Source organism: Schistocerca serialis, chromosome 9 (assembly GCF_023864345.2).
Source record: "Schistocerca serialis cubense isolate TAMUIC-IGC-003099 chromosome 9, iqSchSeri2.2, whole genome shotgun sequence".
NCBI lineage: Eukaryota > Metazoa > Arthropoda > Insecta > Orthoptera > Acrididae > Schistocerca > Schistocerca serialis.
This window is the reverse complement of record NC_064646.1, coordinates 71350671-71373812: the sequence shown is the minus strand read 5'-3', so window position 1 is coordinate 71373812 and position 23142 is coordinate 71350671. Positions and strand designations below refer to the sequence as shown.

Below are 23142 nucleotides of genomic sequence, written 5' to 3'. Positions count from 1 at the left end.
TGCTAAATAGCATTTACTTGTTGTAGCACCATCGGTTGTGTAGTAATTCCCGCTGTGTACTGTTATTATTGTGTCAACTACTTGCTGTTTATTCCTGTATCTTGAACTTCATAATGAAAAAGCTACTGCCCTAGATAAACATTATAAGTGGCAGGATTTAGATGTCAGTTGCTGACTTTTAAAGCTAGAGCTTGCTTTTCAACTAGCACCATATGTGATAATTATTTTTATAATGATTAAAGGTTATTGGAACTGTTTTATAAATTGTTGAGTGTGATTTTTCTACATCTCAGCAACAGTACAGTCTAAAAATACAGTGTTATTTCTATTCTCAGCTAGATAGTAGTTTTTAATTGCATGTCTGTTGCATTTGTAGCGTGAAACATAAAAAGGGTAATATTTTTGGCCTCATAGTCCTGTTACCTTATCTCATAATAGGCCTATTAATGAAAAATAGCCTGTGAAGCAAATTTGTGCTGTTAATGAGATCACATACAGAAATAAGCAAACAGGAAACATATCTACATGTAAATACAGTTTCCTCATTCAGAAATATGCAGCTGCATGGAGATTCAGTAAACTAACAAAATAAAGCTTCATAGGTGGTAAAGGTGATACGTGAGGTTAAAGGTTTTGGTGTGTCTAGCAGGTGTCTTGCCTCTGCCCATTATCATGTGCGTTATTTGGATAATAGTTTAAGGACATGAGTGAACTTCTGTTGTGGAACTTTTACAGAAAATAAAGGAACTCTTCTTAAAGTGGCATAGGAATACCTTGACACATGATTTTATCAGTTTTATTGCCATTGGAATATTTCTAAAGGTGTTGTACATATTTTTTTATATATAAAAAAATAATGTTGTCATTAAGGAGTAGAACTGTTGCACTAAGTAGCCTAAATAGTCTTACATTTAATGTTATGACAGAAGTTTACTTCAAAAATTGTTTGTAGGTCATAAAACAATAGCCAGCATTTGAATTTAGCTGTTTTTTAAATCTTGGTTAGGAAAAATTATTGATATGATAAATAGCCAAGCTGCAAATTATTAGTCACACATTTTACATTTTTACTCTGAAAATCGCTAGCCTATACTATTTGGCAGATGGAACAGTTGACAAATATTATTAACGGGGGTTTCAGTGGAGTAAAAATGTATTTGTGTTTCTGTTTCATCCACTTCATAAGTTGTTTTGTTTTTGTTGCCGTGAACACCACATTTTATCATTCAGTGAGTGATGTTCAGTGCAAGTAGTTCACAGTCACTCGCATATGGTCTTACAGTTGCTTGTACATGCATGATGTGGATGAGACTTTTTTCTGTTGTGCCACACCTAACCATGAAACTTACTCCTCATATGTTTCCCCATTTTACTGAATTTGTGATGCTTAGAGGTATACCGTACCTAATGTTGCAACACAGACCGAGCTTCATTTTGAAATTTTTCCTTGCATTAGCTACATTGAGGGAAGGGTGGTGGTGTGGATGAAAGTAAGTAAAATTAGAGTTTCTCTTTACACTAGTGATCACCAGGAAAAAGGGATCAAGATTATGATTGCATATCAGTAGCAAAGACTTTATTTTGCACAGTGGTCCTTACAGGAGCTAAGTTTACTTGTTCTGCCCATACGGGTCCTGCGTGGCGGAAGGTGCTTCGTGCTTTCGTTTTCCAGTTGTGAATTGTTCGTGGGAAGAATGACTGTCGGTAAGCTAAGTGTGAGCTGCAGTCCCTCTAATTTGATCTACATGGTCTTTTTACAAGATATGCATAGGACGAAGCAGTAGGCCTATATTGGTTGACCCTTCCAAGAACATACTCTCTTGGAAGTTACAATAGGAATGTTCTAAGCAAAATTATATAGGGAGAACATTTTCTTTATAAACCATCTGTGTACTTTTAACATCCAATTGCTGCATAATGTGGCCAAGTAGAAACCTTTTGATATGCTGTAGAGTTGATTCTGTCCCATCCTTCAAGTCAAACAACAGGTACCCACACTTGTTCAGTACATAAAATACTGTGTTGTGCTGAAAAAACTGCTGCTTATGTGATCTGCCATATTTGTATTAAATATGTAAAGCATCATTAACTGGAGACATTTTTCCAGAGAGACCGAAATATCCCTCCATAAAAGAGATGACAGGCGAGATGTCATTATCTACCAACCTCTTTCACTACTGACACATTTTTCCAAAGTTTCTGTGGGGGGTGACCTATTCTAGAATAGTATCCCAACTGAGAAACAATAATGTTCTCAAAAATCACAGTTTGGATTTCAGAAGAGGTGCTCTATTGAGAATGCCACTTACACCAACACTCACCAAATTTTACAAGTGTTAAATAAAAACAATGCTGGTTTTATTTTCTGTGACCTATCCAAGGCATTTAGCTGTGTGAATCACAATATTTTCCCGCATAAACTGAAGTTTTATAGAACTGATGGTATAGTCATCCTGTGGATATTATCACATTTAACAAAAATAATGCAGAAAGATGTATTTAGTAATTCAACCATTGTAGTCAGGAGAGCTTATTATACCTGGCAAGAGATCACATATGGGGTACCTGAAGAGTCAATCTTGGATCTACTATTGTTCCTCATATATGTAAACAACCTTCCATCTAATGTGCTACAACCAGAATTATTTCTTTTTGGGGAAAACTAGTATTGTAATCACAGAAGAAATGTTATACAGTCTTTTTAAAAGCCTCACTCTCAAATTTAAAAGACACAACATATTCAGTTCTTCACATCTGGAGATACTACACCAGTGATAAGTGTAACATATAGTAAAGAAATAATGAATTGGATGGCAACTTCAAAATTCTTAAATGGCCATTTTGATGAGGATTTAACCTGGAAAAATGACATTTTGGAACTCCTAAAACAACTTAGTTCAGCCATGTTTGCACTTAGAACCAATGCAAAGCCTGGGGAGAGAGAAGCCAGTAAGTCGACATATTTTCATGTGGTAGTGTCATATGGGGTAATGTTCTAGGGTAACTCATCTTTAAGAAAGAAAGTCTTCAGTGTTCAAAAACTTGCTGTGCGAATAGCATATGGTGATCACCCATGATCGTCTTGTAGACATCAAGGATTTATGCATTTTGTCTACTGCTTTACAATATATTTATTCCTCGTGAAGTTTGTTGCAAATAATCCACTGCAGTCAAGAAGGAACAGTAACCAGAAGAAAAAAATTACATTTATTGTGCCGCATTAAGATCGTCTTTAGCGCAAAGAGGGGTGCACAATGCTGCAACCACAATTTTTGTTCGCTTACCTAGTGATGAAGAATTTCTGACAGACAACAAAGTGAAATTTTATAACAAAGTGGAAAAATTTCTCCTTGACCACTCATTTTGTTCCATAGAAGTATTTTTATTAGTGTAGCATGTAAAAGGTGGTGGGTAGGAATCACTGACTCATAAGTGTATACTCTTTTTTTAGTCATGCAAATAATCCATAGAACATGAAACCAAGTAACTCGGGGACCTTTTTTACTATAGCAAAGCCATTCACCCTTAGTAGCTATCAAATATAAATTGTAGCATTTGTTGTTTGTTTTGCACAAATTGTCAGAGCTACCTGTAGTTTCATCAAGTGTGCAGACTGAAAAATCTGTGCTGTATGATAGTGCCATTGCCTAGAATTTGTTGTTACCATTGAATGTGCAGCTGACTGTTACTACTTAATGCTGAAGAATTGTGAAAACTAATTCACTTCTTATTATCATACATTTGTTTCTGTTCTACTCGAGGCACAACATGTGTTCTTCTTGTTTTAGTAAGTGGAGGCAAAGGTATATACATTTTAAACCTCAGCACATGTTAAGGGTTTCAGGAAAGTATGTCTGATTATAGAAATGAGTTAAATATGGTAGGTAAGTTTTGGCAGAAGGTAAATAATTTAGGAGCAAAAGGGACCACCCTGCCCCCCCCCCCCCCCCCCCACACACACACACACACCACTACATAGTGCTGATTGTGTGTCCAGGCATTACCATGTAGGGGCACAGACATATGGGGGGAGGGGGGGGACTCATGGGTTCTGCTGTTCAGTGAGTAGTCTCTTTTTAAATTATATACAGATGAGTTTTAGTTTCTTATTGTGTTCAAAGCTGATACACTGATCACATTTTTATTGTTTTATCCCTGCCCCTTATTGTGCTCCATCTTTTTACTGCTGGAACTTCTAGGAACTGTTTATAAACAAATTAGTTATTTTTCATGATTTTGTACATTTGACAGTCATTCTATTATATATTTGTAGGTTCCTTCTGCAATCAATTATGTGGGTTATGTATACATGTAGCTAAAAAATTACTTTATGCTTGTTGTCTTGATGCCATCATTCCTATGTTTTCATTTGATGGGGAGGGGGTGTCCTTCCACTCTTGCAGCCCTACCAATAAAATTAAATTTGTCAGCTGAAACTGCAGTATTTTCACCATGTCACTAAATAGGCAGCAACTCGCTTGGTGAAATTTGTGTTTGCTTGCAGGCGTGTTGAAGTGATGCATACATTGCTGGGCATACATCATGATTATAGTTTCATTATTGCCCTGTGTTTCAACTGCTACCTCGACTGTGGCCAGAATGTTACAAGAATGTGAAATCCTCCACCCAGCAGACTGCCTTAAAATGTATGTATGTCTTAAAACTTGGAGACATTCTGGAAGATCCCATAAAGGTGACAGGTTGTACAGTGACTTTGGGAAGAAAGTATCATTCTTTTAATCTTCGGATTAGATGAGTAAAATCCAACCTAGGTGCATCTATCATTCTACAACAATAGATAACTGATCAAATTGAAGATTGAACTTGGAATCTCAGTCAAATTAATTGAACTTGGAATCTCAGTCAAATTATATGTTGAGAAAATTGGGAATATACTGCCTATGGTTCTTGTTTCTAATGAAACTTAATAGGCGAGATGATATTGGTGCAATTTCGTGTGACTTATCTTTCCCAATAGACTTCAGGAAAGAAATTGTATAGCTACCTTATTCCCATGCATTGGTCATTTATTGACGCGAATAGGAAGGGTGCATTGGGTTCTGGAAGGTCCACTGTGTCGTTTAGCTGTATACTTTATTTCTTTCTATACTGGACAATAAATTGTCATTTTTCATCATTGCTTCTTTACAGTTTTTCAAACATCTTTCATTTTTTTTTGGGTTTATGTCAGTATATATAGGAGATGAACAAAAATATGGGAACACCACAAGAACTGCACGTTTGAACATAAATGTAAATGCTAGCCATTCCTACAGGGGGGGGGGGGTGCTGTTGTAATTGACCACAAATGGCACCTGTACATTGCAAGTGTCAGCTGTGGTTAGAACAATATTCTGCGTAATTGGGAGTGCATTGTGTCAGAGCTAAGTGGATTCGAACCTGGGTAAAGTGTTGGTGCTCTTATGGTGGGTACTTCCGTAACCAAGGTAGCCAATGTATTTGGTGTTTCAAGAGGCACCATATTGATGATTTACACCACAAACAGACAAAGCAAAAAAATATCATCTGATAAGCCATAATGTGAATGAAAGTGTGTTTTGACTGATCACATGTGCGTGTACCCTGCAAGCTGCTGTACAGTTGCTTGGCGGAGGGTATCACTTACTGCTGCTAGTCATTCCCTGTCCTGCCTGTTCCACTCACAGATAGAGCGAGGAAAAATAACTGTCTTAAGCCTCCGTACAACCCCTAATTTCTGTCATTGTATCTTCGTGGTCTTTATTCAAAATGTGTGTTGGCAGCTGTAGAACCGTTCTGCAGTCAGCATCAAATACTGCTTCTCTAAATTCCCTCAGTAGTGCCTTGTGATCACGATAGATCATCATTGAAGATGATTGTGATGAAAAGTAAGAGGATGACAGCTGCAAAAGCCACTGCAGATAAGAAAGTCGTGCTTGCAAACCCTGTCGGCACCAAAATAACAAAATGGTAGCTTGCAGTATGAATACACATCAGTGATGCAAATGCCTGTAACAGAAAAACAAGATGCTCAAGCCATAAGACTGAACTGCAGAGCAGTGGAAAAAAGTCATTTGGTCAGGTGAGTCTTGTTTCACACTGTTTCCAACTTCTGGTCAAATTTACATCTGATGTACCGCATCTCAAGCCTATGATGCAGACTGCTTGCTGCCAAGAATGTAACATGAAGGTGATTTGGTGATGGTTTGGGCAGCCAGTTTATGGTGTTCCTTGGACCGCGTAGTGACTCAGCAATATAGGATTACTGCCAAGGATTATGTGATCCATTTGTATGATCAGGTCCATCTCATGGTACAATATTTATTCCTCAGTGGCAGCAGTGCTATGTTTCAAATTGACAGGGCCCCTGCTCACACAGCTTGCAACATCCAGAGCGTTTTTTTGTGTGTGCACAGGGATAAATTGTTGCATCTCCCCTGACTGTCGCAGTCACCAAATCCCAATATTAATGAACCTCTGTGGTTTACTTTGAAGAGAAGGGTGCATGATTGCTATCCACCTGCACTTGCCATTGTTTTGCAGGAAAAATGGTTAAGATTCCGTCAAAAACAACACAAGACCTGTATTAATCCATTCCAAGACAACTGGAAGCTGTATTTAATGCAAATAATTTTTGTACACCATACTGGGCATGGCAATGTGTCGTTTTTGGTGTTCCCTTATTTTTTTCCACCACCTATAAATAGATTGTGACATAAAATTCTAAGGTACCAAAAGACAAAGTGAATAATATGTACTGTAAAATTAAATTCCTTTGAAAAGTATTTACATTTACATGTCTGATATTAAAATCCAGTTTTTACAAGGGCTGTTATGAATAAGGAAGGATGTCATAACATTCCACAAAATAATGTGCAATAAAATGTGAAAAGCCTTACTGAGCTATTTAGGTGAGCCATTTTTCAATCAGTGCAGTAACTTTTTGAACAGTGAACTGAAGTACTTAAGTATTGAGGTCATAAGAAAGCAGACTATATAACAAGTTTCTTCAATGATTGGAGAAGAAATTCATTATGTGCTGCTGAAGCCATTTTGGAAAATTTTAAATGTCAAGATTTAAATTTGACTCTTAATAATATTAACTGGCCATAATTTTACCTAAGAGTTATTCTGTGTGATTTGAGCTTAATAATTTGATAGGCTGTTTGCTTTACAGAAGGCAACTTAAGTGTATATAATTTGTGGATTTTATATATACAAATGAACACTTGCAAACATTGTGAGATACAGTTAAAAAGAGAAGCAGCACAGCAGTGGTGTGAACCTGTCTCCATGGTCAAGGTCATTTGAGGCACCTTTGTACAGTAGCACTCGACCCGGGGGTAAGCCGGTTCGAATCCTGGAGTTGAAAAAATTTTTCATTGACAGTATTTGGCTTGGAAGGGGATAAGAGGTGGTGGTGTAAACTTCCTGATCATCAGACTTTGTGGCAGTTTCCTGGTTCAAATACTAACCCTCTCCAGAGTGTCTCGTGAAGTGAAGGCATGTGACTCTTTTGACTGTGATTCGTCTGTCGGTGGGGGACATGGAGCTTGATGGCCTCCTCGGTATTATTCACGAACAGTGCCACCGCTGGGTCGCACCCTCTCCCTTCTATCGTCATCATCATCATCGTCGTACAACACACACACACACACACACACACACACACACACACACACACACACACACACACACACTATTACAAATATTCTAATGGAGCATGTTGCAAATATATAAGAAAAAAAAGTGAAAATACCAAGTTGAAAAGAGAGAACATATATTCAGTTAGAAAACTATTGTTTAGAGACATGGCCATGTTAATACTTTTGTTCATATATATTTTAATAATCAAACATATAGGTACAGGCTGATAAATTCTGCTTAGCAAAACACATTATCATTCCATTTCCATAGTCCATACAGCGGAAGATGAGCCCTTACAGTTTAGTGAGGCTTTGTGTGAGTGCTTCGTGCAACTATTACAACAAGTGTGAAATGTGATTTTGCATATGTGAATACGTTAATACCTGAGTGCTGCAACTGCCGAACCAATGACTTGTTTTCAGCTACATAGCTTGAGTATTTCCAGCAGCCTTTTGTGCTTCACAGTTAAAATTGGGCAACAGTGCTGCCTACTATCAGGGCTCTCTTTTGCCATACAAAGTATAATTATGTTGGAGAGAAATTTCAGCTGACCAGTACTAATAATTGTTAATTTTTGTTTACTAGTTAGATGGCTTTCTCGGGCATAGTCTATGAGTGCCATGACCACAAATTGAAATGTTCAGTGGATATTTAAGTTTGTGATCAGCGTTCTCTGTAGTGAAAGATTAAACAGATCAACATATTACTTAGGTAATGCCAGTTGCAACAAAGCCCGTTCTCATCGTCAAAAGCTAATGATACACTCATTTTCTGTCTACTGGCCATATTGGATGTCAAAGTAATCTTCCCTCTTATTCATATAATTTATGGCATCTCAAGCAGCGTGTCACAAATACTTCATCATGATTGCACTGAATTATAAATGATTATTGCATAGAGGGCATGGGAATGACAGCATGACATCTTATAGGCCAAGTCAACCATTCTTATTGTTGAGGTTCATAATCATATGTTTACTCGTCTTTTCGCCCTGCACTGCTAATGTATCCAGGTGCTTAACAGCTTGGTAGTTTTTTGTGCTTCTCCCCACTTGCTTACCAATTGAAACAACTACACACAAATGTAATTTGCTGTGTAAAGATAAAAAATCTCATAGTTTTTATACAATCATTAGTTGCTTATAAGAAAACTGAGTACATCCCTTTCCTGACCTATCCACAACAGAAAAATTTGGCACTGGGTATTGAATGCAGGGGGCCTGCATTAATAGCCAATGACATGAGCCAATGTTAAAATCCCAATAGTGTACGTTTTAGAAAGAGTCAAGAAACGTATTACTTCCACCCACATGTGTCTAACAAAATTACAATGACAATAAACTGAGAGGAATTCGAGCTCACATGGAAGCTTACCTACAGTCATTATTTCTGTGCATCGTTTGTGGGTAGAGAGAAGACCGTGATATATATAGTACCCTATGTGTTCCTTGTCAATTATATATCTATATTTTATGTGATCGGTAAAATAAATATTTTAAGTTTACGTTCTTCATATTGTCACGCTAAGCTTAATAATTCACATTTTTACTTTATTTTTAACAGGTTATTCTTGTGGATCTACTTATAATGTGTAATTTAATGGGTCAAAAAATATGTTGTGTTATATATGGGTATGCGGTCAAGATTTATTCTTGGTCTTTTCACCATATTAAATTTTGGCTTCCATAGGAGCTCCACTCAGGTTCCTGATGATGATGTACGTTAAAAGCTCTAAATTAAATATAGATGTGAAGCAGTAAGTAAACCAATGACTCAATATTCAGATTACGTAAATCCTGAAATATGCTCAAACAGATGGAGACATTTTGTGTTTCCATCTTGTAATGAGCAAAAAAGGAGGTGCAGCGCATTACATGCAGTCTGTACAGATAACTTACTGTGAATATTTTTCATAGTAATGGCAATAACTGCAAAACTAGCCTAGTCTCTGGTGTAATGTTGTGTTCAGTGTCGCACTAAGACATACGAAATATTTGTGAGGTCATGGCCCGACAATCTGAGTTTGTATTCACAACATTTTAGTAACATGAGTATTGTTGAAAGAACAGTGTGCTTTAAATCTCTTATGTTTTCATTCGTATTCTCAGTCACAGGAAGCCTATATGTGTATCCAGTAAGTGACTGATGTTTCAGATGTATAGAAGGGAAAATTGAAGAAAGTGTTTAGACAATGCATCTGTGCTGGAAAAATTTCATTTCATGCAATCAAGAGAGTGCTTGTAGGGCAGTATTAGCTAAGTACACTACCATCCTATAGCAAAATTTAATAGTATTCCAATAGTTATTCCTTCTAATGATTGGCTTCTTTCCTGACCAGGGTATTAAAGAACTATTAAATGTAGACCAAACAGGGTGTCATAGTTTTGGAAATGTCGCTGATGGGTTTATGTTGGTTGATTATGAGTGTGATCTGAAAGTTCTATCCACCCAGAAATTCACAGAAGGACTTGCAGAACTTTGTGTGTTTAGCATCCTGATGTAAAAATCACTATTTTTTTGCCATTCAAGTGCATCCTTTTTTTTATATAAGGAGGGGGGGGGGGATATGGAGTCATCTTCTAGTTGAATGCTAGAAATCTCAGGCCCATATGTTGCCATTGGTTGCTTCATTGTCCATAAAAGAATGTCCCATTTTCTGTGATATGTTGTAACAGTTTAATTTTGACTATTTACAACAAATTTTACATCAAATTGAAGATGAACTAACCTAGTTTTTCTTACAGATGTGCAGTTTGTGCACCTTTAGTTATACAGCAGATGTCCAGCCTAAAATTCAAATCTTCGCACACTTTGGATAAAAAGTCTGAAGTAATGGAAGCAGTAGTCTCTTCCGCGTCTCGGCTGTGGTAAATCATTAGGTGGTGGCTGAATGTAGACATGACCTTTTATAAGCCCCCTAGAGACAAAATTGTATGGCATAGTTCAGCCACATTTTTACTTATTGTGAATCATGGGGAGAGAAAAATTTAGGAAGTTTTTTTTGCATATTTTCGTTCAGTAATGTCATATGGAATAATGTTCTGAGGTTACTCATCTTAAAGAAAGACAGTCTTCATTGCTCAAAACTGAGCTGTAAGAATAGTATGTCATGCTCACTCATGATCATTTTGTACACATCTGTTCAAGGAGTTGGGTATTCTGACTACAGCTTCACAGTATATTTATTCGCTTGTGAGATGTATTGTAATTCAAAGTTTATCGAGTTAGTGGAGTCACATTTTAGCAGTTTCTTCCTAAAAACTTAAAGAGTTTTTCATTTGCTGAATCCAGTTCCCACCAGGCTCACTTTTCCAGTTTGCGTATTTTTTCGGAGCAGCATCAGGTTCCTTAGTGGTGAATGTAATTCGTGCTTTTACTTCATGCCACTGTCCTGATCTGTTTCAATACTCGTCTTTCCTCGTATAGCTATCGGGTCTTTAATTTAGCCTGACGAATACAGTTTTACACAGGGTCTTTCAGCACAGTGGTTACAAGTTTTCAGGAGACACAGAGCACACCTAGACGTTGGAAAATCGCAGAGCAATACATAATCGAAAACGCTTTCTGTTGAATTCCTACCTAGTCGTCGAATATGGGGTGTGCAGGAAACCTGCTTTTTCGGATCTCTAGACAACATTCAAACAAATCGTATTAATGAGCTTCATTACGAAAGGAAAAAAAAAATACAATACTTAATTTTGTGTTGTACAGATGAGTCGCAAGCAAAGGACGATAGGCAAAATAAGAAATCTCTTCAGTATAACAATTCCAAGTTTGAGCTACATAGAAAGTACGAGGAAAGTAATGAGTTTTGACGCTTCTATCTAGTCGCTAGTCTTCAAGCTGCTGTAGAACTGGGCCGCGGCCAGTCGGGTTCATGTCCTCTTCGCATAGAGACCGCTGCTGTCGCGTTGTTGTCCTGGAGAGGCGTCGGTCAGCGTGCGGTTGGCTGACTCCTTCTTCAGCCCTCTCTGCTCTCTCGCCCCCGATTGGCGTGCCGGCGTTTGACTTAACACCGTGACACTTTCCTGGCAGAATAGTGACGACACCAAACACAAGAAAAGATGGGCACGAACAGAGTGAGAAGACCGTTTTGTATGCTTACAATTGTATGCTTACAGGGGAGCGTCCCCATTGCACCCCCCTCAGATTTAGTTATAAGTTGGCACAGTGGATAGGCCTTGAAAAACTGAACACAGATCAATCGAGAAAACAGGAAGAAGTTGTGTGGAACTATGAAAAAATAAGCAAAATATACAAACTGAGTAGTCCATGTGCAAGATAGGCACGTCAAGGATAATGTGAGCCCAGGAGCGCCGTGGTCCCGTGGTTAGCGTGAGCAGCTGCGGAACGAGAGGTCCTTTGTTCAAGTCTTCCCTCGAGTGAAAAGTTTATGTTCTTTATTTTCGCAAAGTTATCATCTGTCCGTTCGTTCATTGACGTCTCTGTTCACTGTAATAAGTTTAGTGTCTGTGTTTTGCGACCGCACCGCAAAACCGTGGGATCAGTAGACGAAAGGACGTGCCTCTCCAATGGGAACCGAAAACATTTGATCGCAAGGTCATAGGTCAACCTATTCCTCCACAGGAAAACACGTCTGATATATTCTATACGACACTGGTGACGGCATGTGCGTCACATGACAGGAATATGTTGTCGACCCACCTAACTTGTACACTTGGCGAATGGGTAAAAAGATTCTTCTACCTTGCCCGATTTAGGTTTTCTTGTTTATGTGATAATCGCTCCCAAAAAAGTGATGAAAACATAAGAGTTTGGCACAAAAACTGCAACAAATGAATGCAACTGTTTCACAGTCGCACAGTTTTTCCTGTGCTCTGTCAAAACATATGTTTTTAACGTTTTCAAGGTTTTCTATGTGTAGACCGTCAAATCCTGCATATGTCCAAGCAAATCTGAACATGTCCTGGAAGTTTGGAGAGCGAAGTGATTATGTAAAAAATTAAATTTTCACTCGAGGGAAGACTTGAGCCAAGGACCTCTCGTTCCACAGCTGCTCACGCTAACCACGGTACTACGGCGCTGCTGAGCTCACGCTCTCCTTGATGTTACCTGTCTTGCCCATGGACTACTCAGTTTGTATATTTCGCTTATTTTTTTCGTAGTTCCGCACAACTTCTTCCTGTTTTTCTCGATTGATCTGTGTTCAGTTTTTCAAGGCCTATCCACTATGCCAACTTATAACTAAATCTGAGGGGGTTGCGATGGGGAGGTTCCGTTGTTAGTACAGCAGAAAGCAAGAAATAAGAACAAATACAGGCAACGATCGTCATCAAAGAATGTGTTCGAAATTAAGACCCCGGACCGTGTTGCAGGCCTCACATCCCCAGCGCCTAGGAGATCTTACGTTCTCGAAAATAACGGGCGTGCAACAAGAGCCTCAACAAAAGCCATCCCGGCATTTTAACTGTACTAACAAGGGAAACTCCCCATCGCACCCCTCTCAGATTTACTGGTAAGATGGCCCATTGGATAGCCCGTCAAAAACTGAACATGGATCAGAGATGAAAACACGAAGGAGGTGTTCCAAACTGTGAAAAAAGAAGCAAAATAGAAACGGTGAACGGTCCACGCTTACGATTAGCAACATCGGCGTCGTGGTTGTGTCACGGTGTTGGACTGCGAAGTGGTAGACCCGTGTTCAAATTTCCCTTTCGTGTGCCCCATTTTTTCCCCTCAAAATTATGAACTGGCCATACTGTCACTGACGAATCTGTTCGCTGTACTTGTGTCTGTGTCGTGGTGTAACATCCGTTTGCAGCAGCGAGGTGTAAGGAAGGGACCCTGTACCTCCTATTTGGTCTATCCACGTGCCACATGTTATGACTCTCGCATTGCGTTTTGGAAGCTTTGACTCTTGAATTTCTTTGTTGTAGCATAGTTAACACCCGTTTATTTGTTGTTTTCATTTATGTGAGAGAGCTATGCGGAATCTCGCCTGCTCTCACTGTTCGTAATATTTACTTTCATCTACATCTACACTCTCCAAATCATGTTTAAGTGCCTGGCAGAGGACGGATCCAACCACCTTCACGATTCTGTTATTCCAATGTCGTATAGCGCGGAAAAAAACGAACAAATATATCTCTCCGTGCGAGCTCTGATTTTCCATATTTTATTGTGGTGATAGTTTCTGCCTATGTAGGTCGGCGCCAACATTTCGCATTCTGAGGAGAAAGTTAGTGATTGAAATTTGGTGAGACGGTTCCATCGCAACGGTAAACGCCTTTGTTTTAATAATGTCCGTCCCAAATCCTGTATCATTTCAGTGACACATTCTCCCCTATTTCGCGATACTACAAAATGTGCTGCCCTTCTTTGAACTTCAATGTACTCTGTCAGTCCTATCTAGTAAGGATCCCGCACTGCGCAGCAGTATTCTAAAAGAGGACTGACAAGCGTAGTGTAGGCAGTCTCTTTCGTAGATCTGTTACATTTTCTAAGTGTCTTCCCAATAAAACACAGTCTTTGGTTAGCCTTCCTCACAACATTTTCTGTCTTCCTTCCAATTTAAGTTGTTCGTAATTGTAATTCCCAGGTATTTACGTCCTATACATTTGACTGGTTTATTGTGTAACCGAAGTTTAACGAATTCCTTTTAGCATTCATGAGGATGACCTCTCACTTTTCGTTATTTACGGTCAATGGCCAATTTTTGAACCTTGCAGATATCTTTTCTAAATCGTTTTGCAATTTTTTTGATCTTCTGATGACTTTACTAGCCGATAAACGACAGCATCAACTGCAATCAACCTAATACGGCTGCTCAGATTGTCTCCCAACTCGTTCATGTAGATAAGGAACAGCAAAGGGCCTACAACACTACCTTGAGGAACGTCGGAAATCACTTCTGTTTTACTCGGTGACTTTCCGTCAGTTACTGCGAACTGTGACCTCTCTGACAGGAAACCACGAATCCAGTCACATAACTGAGACGATATTCCGTAAGCACGCAATTTTCTCTACAAGCCGCTTGTGTGGTACAGTGTCAAAAACCAACCGGAAATCCAGAAATACGGAATCAATTTGAAATCCCCTGTCAATATCACTCAGCACTTCGTGCGAGTAAAGAGCTAGGCGTGTTTCACAAGAACGATGTTTTCGGAATCCATTTTCTTAGAGGTAATTCATAATGTTCGACGGTAATATATTCTTACCACATGACTCATATTCTACAGCCAGTAAATAGTATGAGAACTGCCATGACTACGGAAGAAAACAGACACATCAATAAACGGACGGAAAGTTCATAATTTCGTGGAAAGAAAGGACACGATTGAGATTTGACCACGAATCTCCCGCTCCGTAGTCCAGCATCGCGACCACGCAACCACGACGCCTTGGCTCTTGCAGTTTGCTTGATGTTGCATATCTTGAGCTTGGACCGTCCACTGTTTCTAGTCTCCATATTTTTTTCATAGTTCAGTACACCATCTTCCTGTTTTCATGCTTGCTCTGTGTTCAGTTTTTGACGGGCTATCACTAAAGCTGAGGGAGTTACTATGGGGAGTTTCCCTTGTAAGCATAATGAAGATGTTTTCTCATATGTTCTTGGCTTTCCTTTCTTGTATGTTTTGCCGTCACTATCATTCCAGGAAAGCATTTCCGACCATGCACTTTACGAAACCGTCTACCTCTAGTATCTAAGTGAAGGGATATAGCAATTGTGCTGACTAAATCAGAATCTGGAAGCTGTTTCACAGACACCATATTTAGCTGGGCTAACAAATCAGCTTCAGACCTTAACATGCAAATGAGACAGCCAAAAACGGTGTCCGAAATTTGGTTTTTGTCTTTCGGAAGATGGTCGCATGTGAATGTAATTATAGATTTCTAACATAGTTTTCACAACACAGACTGTATGTAGTGCTATAAACGTCAGCAGCAATTAAAAAATGACAACATATTTGCCTGTCTTTAGTATCCTGTGGACCCTGGGAGGTATGAGGACAGTTTATTTACGATTCTCCTGGAAGCTACACAAATTAGAGGATTTGGAACGTCTAAAACTTACGTGAAATGGAATAACTATATTATTTAACGTACCAAATAAGCCGCCACAACTGAAGCTGAAGGAAAAACCACTCAGATGTGATGATAATACATCAAAAACAATAAAACTGTTTCCAACGCAGAAGAAACCAATTGCATAACATTTGCTGCATCGAGGCCACAAACGGCATGGATCTTCAAGACATATGTGTTTGAAGAAAAAGTAAATACATTCACAAAAATATTCGTTTGTTACAGAGTCGAATGGAGTGTAAGTACATGTGGATCATTAGACTCCACACGCAAATTTTGTGTCAAAGGAAGGGCGTATCACAGTAAGAACAGATACCAAGAGAAGTATATACTTCTCATGCATGAAATTTGTGTTTATATTCTCTTGCTTTCCAGCAGAGAAAGTAACACACATTCGAAAATATTTTTTTATGAATAAGCTGTAGCTTATGTCCACGTAGTCAGTGAGATGCGTCTGTTTTTAAGCCCCGATAATTTGTTAATACTTGGAACCAAAACTATAGTGGCTGTTTCTTTAGTGTAGTAGAAAAGTAATTAAAAACAAACATTTTTTCTAACCGATGACTTCTCGGGCGGTCGTATTGTTCCAACTGATAGACGGGAACAATTTCAGCAGCAGTGAGTGTCGCCGACTGCGTATGTTTGCAAGTCCCTAAGGACTCAAAAAATTCTAGACTGAATGGAAAAAAGCTAATCACGCATTTATTGTGCAGTAAAATTTCACCTTTATTAACAGTTTTGTACTCTGTACGGTCGCTGTTTCAAACAAAATATTCGCAGTGCTATTTGGAAATCTTGCGCTGTTAGTCTTTATGCCAAGTGCGGCAGTACATCGTTTTATGCTTCCTACTAAAGACCTCGGGGAAGATCAGTTTGGATTCCGTAGAAACACTGGAACACGTGAGGCAATACTCACCTTACGACTAATCTTAGAAGAAAGATTAAGGAAAGGCAAACCTACGTTTCTAGCATTTGTAGACTTAGAGAAAGCTTTTGACAATGTTGACTGGAATACTCTTTCAAATTCTAAAGGTGGCAGGGGTAAAATACAGGGAGCGAAAGGCTATTTACAATTTGTACAGAAACCAGATGGCAGTTATAAGAGTCGAGGGACATGAAAGGGAAGCTGTGGTTGGGAAGGGAGTAAGACAGGGTTGTAGCCTCTCCCCGATGTTGTTCAATCTGTATATTGAGCAAGCAGTAATGGAAACAAAAGAAAAATTTGGAGTAGGTATTAAAATCCATGGAGAAGAAATAAAAACTTTGAGGTTCGCCGATGACATTGTAATTCTGTCAGAGACAGCAAAGGACTTGGAACAGCAGTTGAATGGAATGGACAGTGTCTTGAAAGGAGGATATAAGATGAACATCAAAAAAAGCAAAACAAGGATAATGGAATGTAGTCTAATTAAGTCGGGTGATGCTGAGCGAATTAGATTAGGAAATGAGACACTTAAAGTAGTAAAGGAGTTTTGCTATTTGGGGAGCAAAATAACTGATGATGGTCGAAGTAGAGAGGATATCAAATGTAGACTGGCAATGGCAAGGAAAGCGTTTCTGAAGAAGAGAAATTTGTTAACATCGAGTATAGATTTAAGTGTCAGGAAGTCGTTTCTGAAAGTGTTTGTGTGGAGTGTAGCCATGTATGGAAGTGAAACATGGACGATAAATAGTTTAGACAAGAAGAGAATAGAAGCTTTCGAAATGTGGTGCTACAGAAGAATGCTGAAGATTAGATGGGTAGATCACATAACTAATGAGGAAGTATTGAATAGGATTGGGGAGAAGAGAAGTTTGTGGCACAACTTGACCAGAAGAAGGGATCGGTTGGTAGGACATGTTCTGAGGCATCAAGGGATCACCAATTTAGTATTGGAGGGCAGCGTGGAGGGTAAAAATCGTAGAGGGAGACCAAGAGATGAATACACTAAGCAGATTCAGAAGGATGTAGGTTGCAGTAGGTACTGGGAGATGAAAAAGCTTGCACAAGATAGAGTAGCATGGAGAGCTGCATCAAACCAGTCTCAGGACTGAAAACCACAACAACAACAACAACAACAACTAAAGGCGCCAACACGCACAGCGAAAGGAGTCTTTCTTTTGGAAATGTCGCACTATTTCCTGTTTTATTCTCCATTGGAGGTGTTTGGAAAGAATATATAGTCTGTTCCCCTAATCTAGGCTATTGGCCAGGGGTACTTGGGAAGCGCAGGGATGCGGGTAGAGGTGCGGCGAGGAATAGATATTCCACGTTGTACAAAGAAAGTAAGTTTACCTCCAAATGCAAATTTTTATTTCCTCAAATAGGTAGTTTCCGGGTTTCACAAAGTCGCAATCTTCAGATTATTATGTTGTGAAATCCCGAAAGTCGTATTTCAAGAGAGAAAAATTTGCGTCTGAAACCTGACTTTTTTTTGTATAAAGGTAAAATAAAACACGTGCAGGATAAGTGCTGATACCAGTACCACTGCCAAGATTCTCAAGATGTTCCGCAGTTATAACAACTTACACAGCTCGTAATTCTTACGGAACAGATGCTGTGGTTGATGTGACACAGAACTATCAGTGTTCCATAAAACCGCGTTACAGAGACGTTTATGCACATCTGCGGTGGGCTGTTACTCTCATTTTACTGTCACTGTTTTGTAACTCTCTCTTCTTTTTCGGTGCAGAAGCCAGAACAAAAAAATGCTAATACTACATCTACACACCCTTCAAAAAAAAAAGTAGAAGTTTATGTTAAGGCTAAAGAAATTGAACTCATCTGCGCGAGCTGTTTATCCTTAATTTTCAACAAGTGAACTAACAACAAAGACAGAAACACAGTCTCCTCCTCGGAAGTTAAGAATGTGCATGTGGAAGTAACAATGTTACTGAGATTACAGTGGACGCACTAAAAGTTGTCTGATGGGCCCCTGGTTTCGGTCGTCACATGCCGATCCCGTTCGAAGCACTTTGCGTTGATTGGTTTATGTTCACCATTGTTGCCAGCGTCAGGGTTTCCTGAACAGTGGCCATTTGCCTTCTAATCATTGCGTTGTATCGCAACAGTTGTAGTTTAGTCGACATAAAAGTTTTCTGGGTATGGTACCGCGTCATAATGTATAAAATACATGTAAATATACATTATGACGCGGTACGTTACCCAGAAAACTTTTATGTCGACAGACTCTGGCCGCGGAAGCCTACGCAGTTACATTAGCTGTAGTTTAATTTACGTTATTTGCTCCAAACAAGTATCGCATTTGAAAATGGATTGTCTCTTAATGCATATTCCCGAATCTGTGTTATATCTGTGCTAAATTTTTACCTTAGGAGTCAGCAACTCATCGGCACGAGGAGCGGTAAGCTGCAAATATGTTAGTGTTTCCCCCCGTCACGTATTTTAGGCCAGCGGTGACATACGTATACATTGCTTAAAATTTATGCAGGTTGCAGCCGTTTTAATTTCTTATTTTGTAATTTTTCTTTTTTGGGCAAAAAGTCTCTACATTTTGGAAAAAATTTCACATGCATAGGGACGTGCCCCTACGGTTGGCAACTATGATGCATTAGACTGTGGCTCTTAACTATGTGGTGTTGTATGCTGTGTGCCGATTATTATTTGCGAATGCACTGTCTCTTGTGTTGGCTTCCGTTCACTCATGCACAAACGGGGCTTAATATGATAGCAACGTGAGATTTAATTGCCACCATATTGATAACTGCGTTGATCGAAAAGCTATCAGATTCGTCAGCTTTATTTGTTTCTTCTCGTGTATTCAAAATTAGGATGTAACTTTTTTTTTTTTAATTTTTAGACCTCATGTCAACATCCGCCGTTGGCAAACGTGACTGGCTGTGATGATAGATCAAAGATGTAGTTTTACTATCGTAAAATTTGAATCTACACACTCATTTGTTATTATATGACTTGGTCAGTACCTTAATCAATCTTGATATCCTCGATTTGTATTTAAAGTAAATGTGTGTATGAAAGATGGTTTTATGGCGAAAAAGCCAAACCTAATTTAATAATAATAACAATAATCATCATCAAAGGTGTACAGTACTATTCAAAGATTCTAGTCAAACATTATTCTTACTTTATAGTATAAAATCATTGACTAAATACTTCAGAAGGAACGTGGCTGCAGATTTTCACCTCCGTCCTTTACACTGGATGCGGCCTTCTAATTACAGTTCCTCGTCTTTTTGTTCCAGAATCTCTGTCAGGTATTTATGATCTTGGTATCAGATTTCATTTATCACGACGAGGTAATTGTTTCGCTTTTGGTGTGGCCGCCGCGGGATGGGCTAATTACTCAATTAGGGAACCTGGAGGTGTTGTCAGTCTCACGGCACGGTTGGCCATCTTGTATTGAGTATAAAGTCCTCATCATTCTTAATCACACGCTCCATTACACCTATCGAGTCATCAGCTCGGGGTTGCGGTATCAGCATTTCTAATTAAATGATTAATTACCGCGAAATTTCCTTTTATTTCGAAGTTCAAAGGTAAGCTTCTTTGCATCTGAATGTTCAGAAAAACGGTGCGTGCCTTTGACAGAACGACGTTCGTGTGTCTTCCGCCAAAAAGATGTAGTACTTTTGTGTTCTGAAATATTTGCTGTAAGGTACGTGTCTTTAATAGTGGTACAGCGCGCTGTAAATCTATAATATGTATCTGTTAAATTATCACCGTTGGCTTCTGATGTTTCAAATATATTTCTCTCTATTGACAAGGGTAGTGAAGAATCGGTAGTTCTTGGAAGCATGACTGCAAAGACAGTTATGAAAGTAGGTACTTCTATTTAAAATTCGATGCGAATTATGTAGTGACCGCGTGTGGCAGTGTAAATATCGCGCGACGGCGAGTAACAGAGCACTCTCAACTGCTTAACAGGGATAAACAGAACAGGGTATTGGAAAGAAATGAACGTTGAGGATTGATAGCACATCTTTCTCACCATGCTGCAATTAAATTAATAGTGGGTCAAATGAAAGGGAATTGTTGTCGATCCCGTAGTGATTATTACATTTTTTTATAAACTTCGGCGTCATTTCGTAATTCTGCTCGCTAGCTAATGAATAGATTTGCTGGGTGTCTCTTCATAATTCACTGATTGTTAATTAATTAGTTTGCGACGTAAGTATTAATATTATACTAACAAGTTGCGACCATTGGGTTAAAACATTTTGAAATGAAGCTGTTACTTGCCATAAGTGTCATGTCGGCACTAAAAATTTTGTGGACCATAGCCATAATGTACATGATGCACACGTTAAGCCGGCAAGCTACTGTGTGTGTGTGTGTGTGTGTGTGTGTGTGTGTGTTCCGGGGAGAGAGGGAGGGGATAGAGCGGGGGAGAGATCGTTAGTATATGAAAAATGTGTAAAAAGAAACCTGCCGCCAGTCACGTTTTTAAATTTCCAGTACGATGGCCAATATCGTGCTAATCGCTGGTGTACGCTCCAACTATCTTACGCCAGTTGTGATACCTGGCGTTCTCTGCTTGATGTTCGCCTGATGTTCTAATGTGCCATGTGGCATATTTTATGAACTGAATGTTTCACGAAATTTTACAAGGCAACAGAATGAAGAATTGCCTTGAATGCTGGACACTTATTACAGGTTTACGCCCATTCTGACCGTGATAAATTAATTATGAGAATACACGGTGTTTGTGTTTCTCGCATGCGGCATGAGAAGAGCTAAAAATTTGCTGCGAGCCATGCCGCATGCAGTGTGGTGTAATGATTAGCGTTGTTGTCTATCGTGATGCAGGTCGTCAGTGCAAACCCGACCACCACCAGTTATTTGTTATTTAGTAGTTATCATTTCTGGAAAGTTTTCGAAGTATTTTATGTTCATATAATCTGGAATATTCGATGTTTGTGTAAGTAGCAGCACCCCCCCCCCCCCCTCCCCTCCTCCCAGGAGTTCAGTTCAGTTGTTACTGTAGTAGATGTTCGCGATAAATGTGTTTTCAGTGCTGAGTGTTGTATTTCATTGAATTCACTGCTTTTGGATTTGGACTGTTGCTGTGACGGTGATTGCCACCGAAACTAAAATAGACACGCACGATCTTTCTGGATTCTGCAATTCCATTAATTTTACCAAATAATGCTCTTAAATGCCACAGAGTCTTTCCTTAAGTATCAATTTTGTAATAAATTCGAAGGCTCTGTTTCTTGCTGCACGCTCCTTTCCTTGTAGGATCACTTTCCGTTTCCCATTTGTACTGATCGATAACAGTGAAGAACCCAGACTTCATCCACTCTTCTACTTCCCCATAGACGTGGCCCCTTGTGGGACGCTGTGTCTTCCGAAATGAGCCATCGGCTTTCAGTACTTTTGAGATTTGGCTAAAGCCTTCGTATTAACTCCTGTATCCTTGAGATATTTGAAACTATTTCCACAGCCTACAAGCAATGACACTATTTGCAAAACTTGTTTTCCTGAGGGGAAACTTCATTTTAAAAGTTGATCCGACACTGTTCAGTTCTTACCAAGCCATCTAATAAAAGCGTTAAGAAACTTAACTGATAGTCCTTGTTCATGCAGCACATCTCTCTTTATTCTTATATTTATTATTGTCTGGTATTCAGCCTTTGTTGAATTACTGAGTCTGTAATGGTTGAAGAGTCTTGCTCTATAGTTAGGTTGACCGAGGCAAATGAATTACACTACTGGCCATTAAAATTGCTACACCAAGAAGAAATGGAGATGATCAACGGGTATTCATTGGACAAATATATTATACTACAACTGACATGTGATCACGTTTTCCCGCAATTTGGGTGCATAGATACTGAGAAATCAGTATCCAAAAAAACCACCTCTGACCGTAATAACGGCCTTGATACGCCTGGGCACTGAGTCAAACAGAGCTTGGATGGCGTGTGCAGGTACAGCTGCCCATGCAGCTTCAACACGATACCACAGTTCATCAGGAGTAGTGACTGGCGTATTGTGACGAGCCAGCTGCTCAGCCACCATTGACCAGAAGTTTTCAATTGGTGGGAGATCTGGAGAATGTGCTGGCCAGGGCAGCAGTCGAACATTTTCTCTATCCATAAAGGCCCGTACAGGACCTGCGACATGCGGTCGTGCATTATCCTGCTGAAATGTAGGGTTTCGCAGGGATCGATTGAAGGGTAAAGCCGCGGGTCGTAACACATCTGAAATGTAACGTCCACTGTTCAAAGTGCCGTCAATGCGAACAGGAGGTGACCGAGACGTGTAACCAATGGCACCACATACCATCACGCCGGGTGATACGCCAGTATGGCGATGACGAATACATGCTTCCAATGTGCGTTCACTGCGATGTCGCCAAACACGGATGCGACCATCATGATGCTGTAAACAGAACCTGGATTGATCCGAAAAAATAACGTTTTGCCATTCGTGCACCTAGGTTCGTCGTTGAGTACACCATCGCAGGCGCTCCTGTCTGTAATGCAGCGTCAAGGGTAGCCGCAGCCA

At 39.4% G+C, this 23142-nt stretch overlaps 1 protein-coding gene across 1 annotated transcript in view; it reads left to right on the top strand.

Annotated features, from left to right (window-relative positions):
* Positions 1-23142, top strand: part of LOC126419212 (nuclear pore complex protein Nup88) — a 545842-nt gene that overhangs the window by 750 nt on the left and 521950 nt on the right. The window lies entirely within an intron of this gene.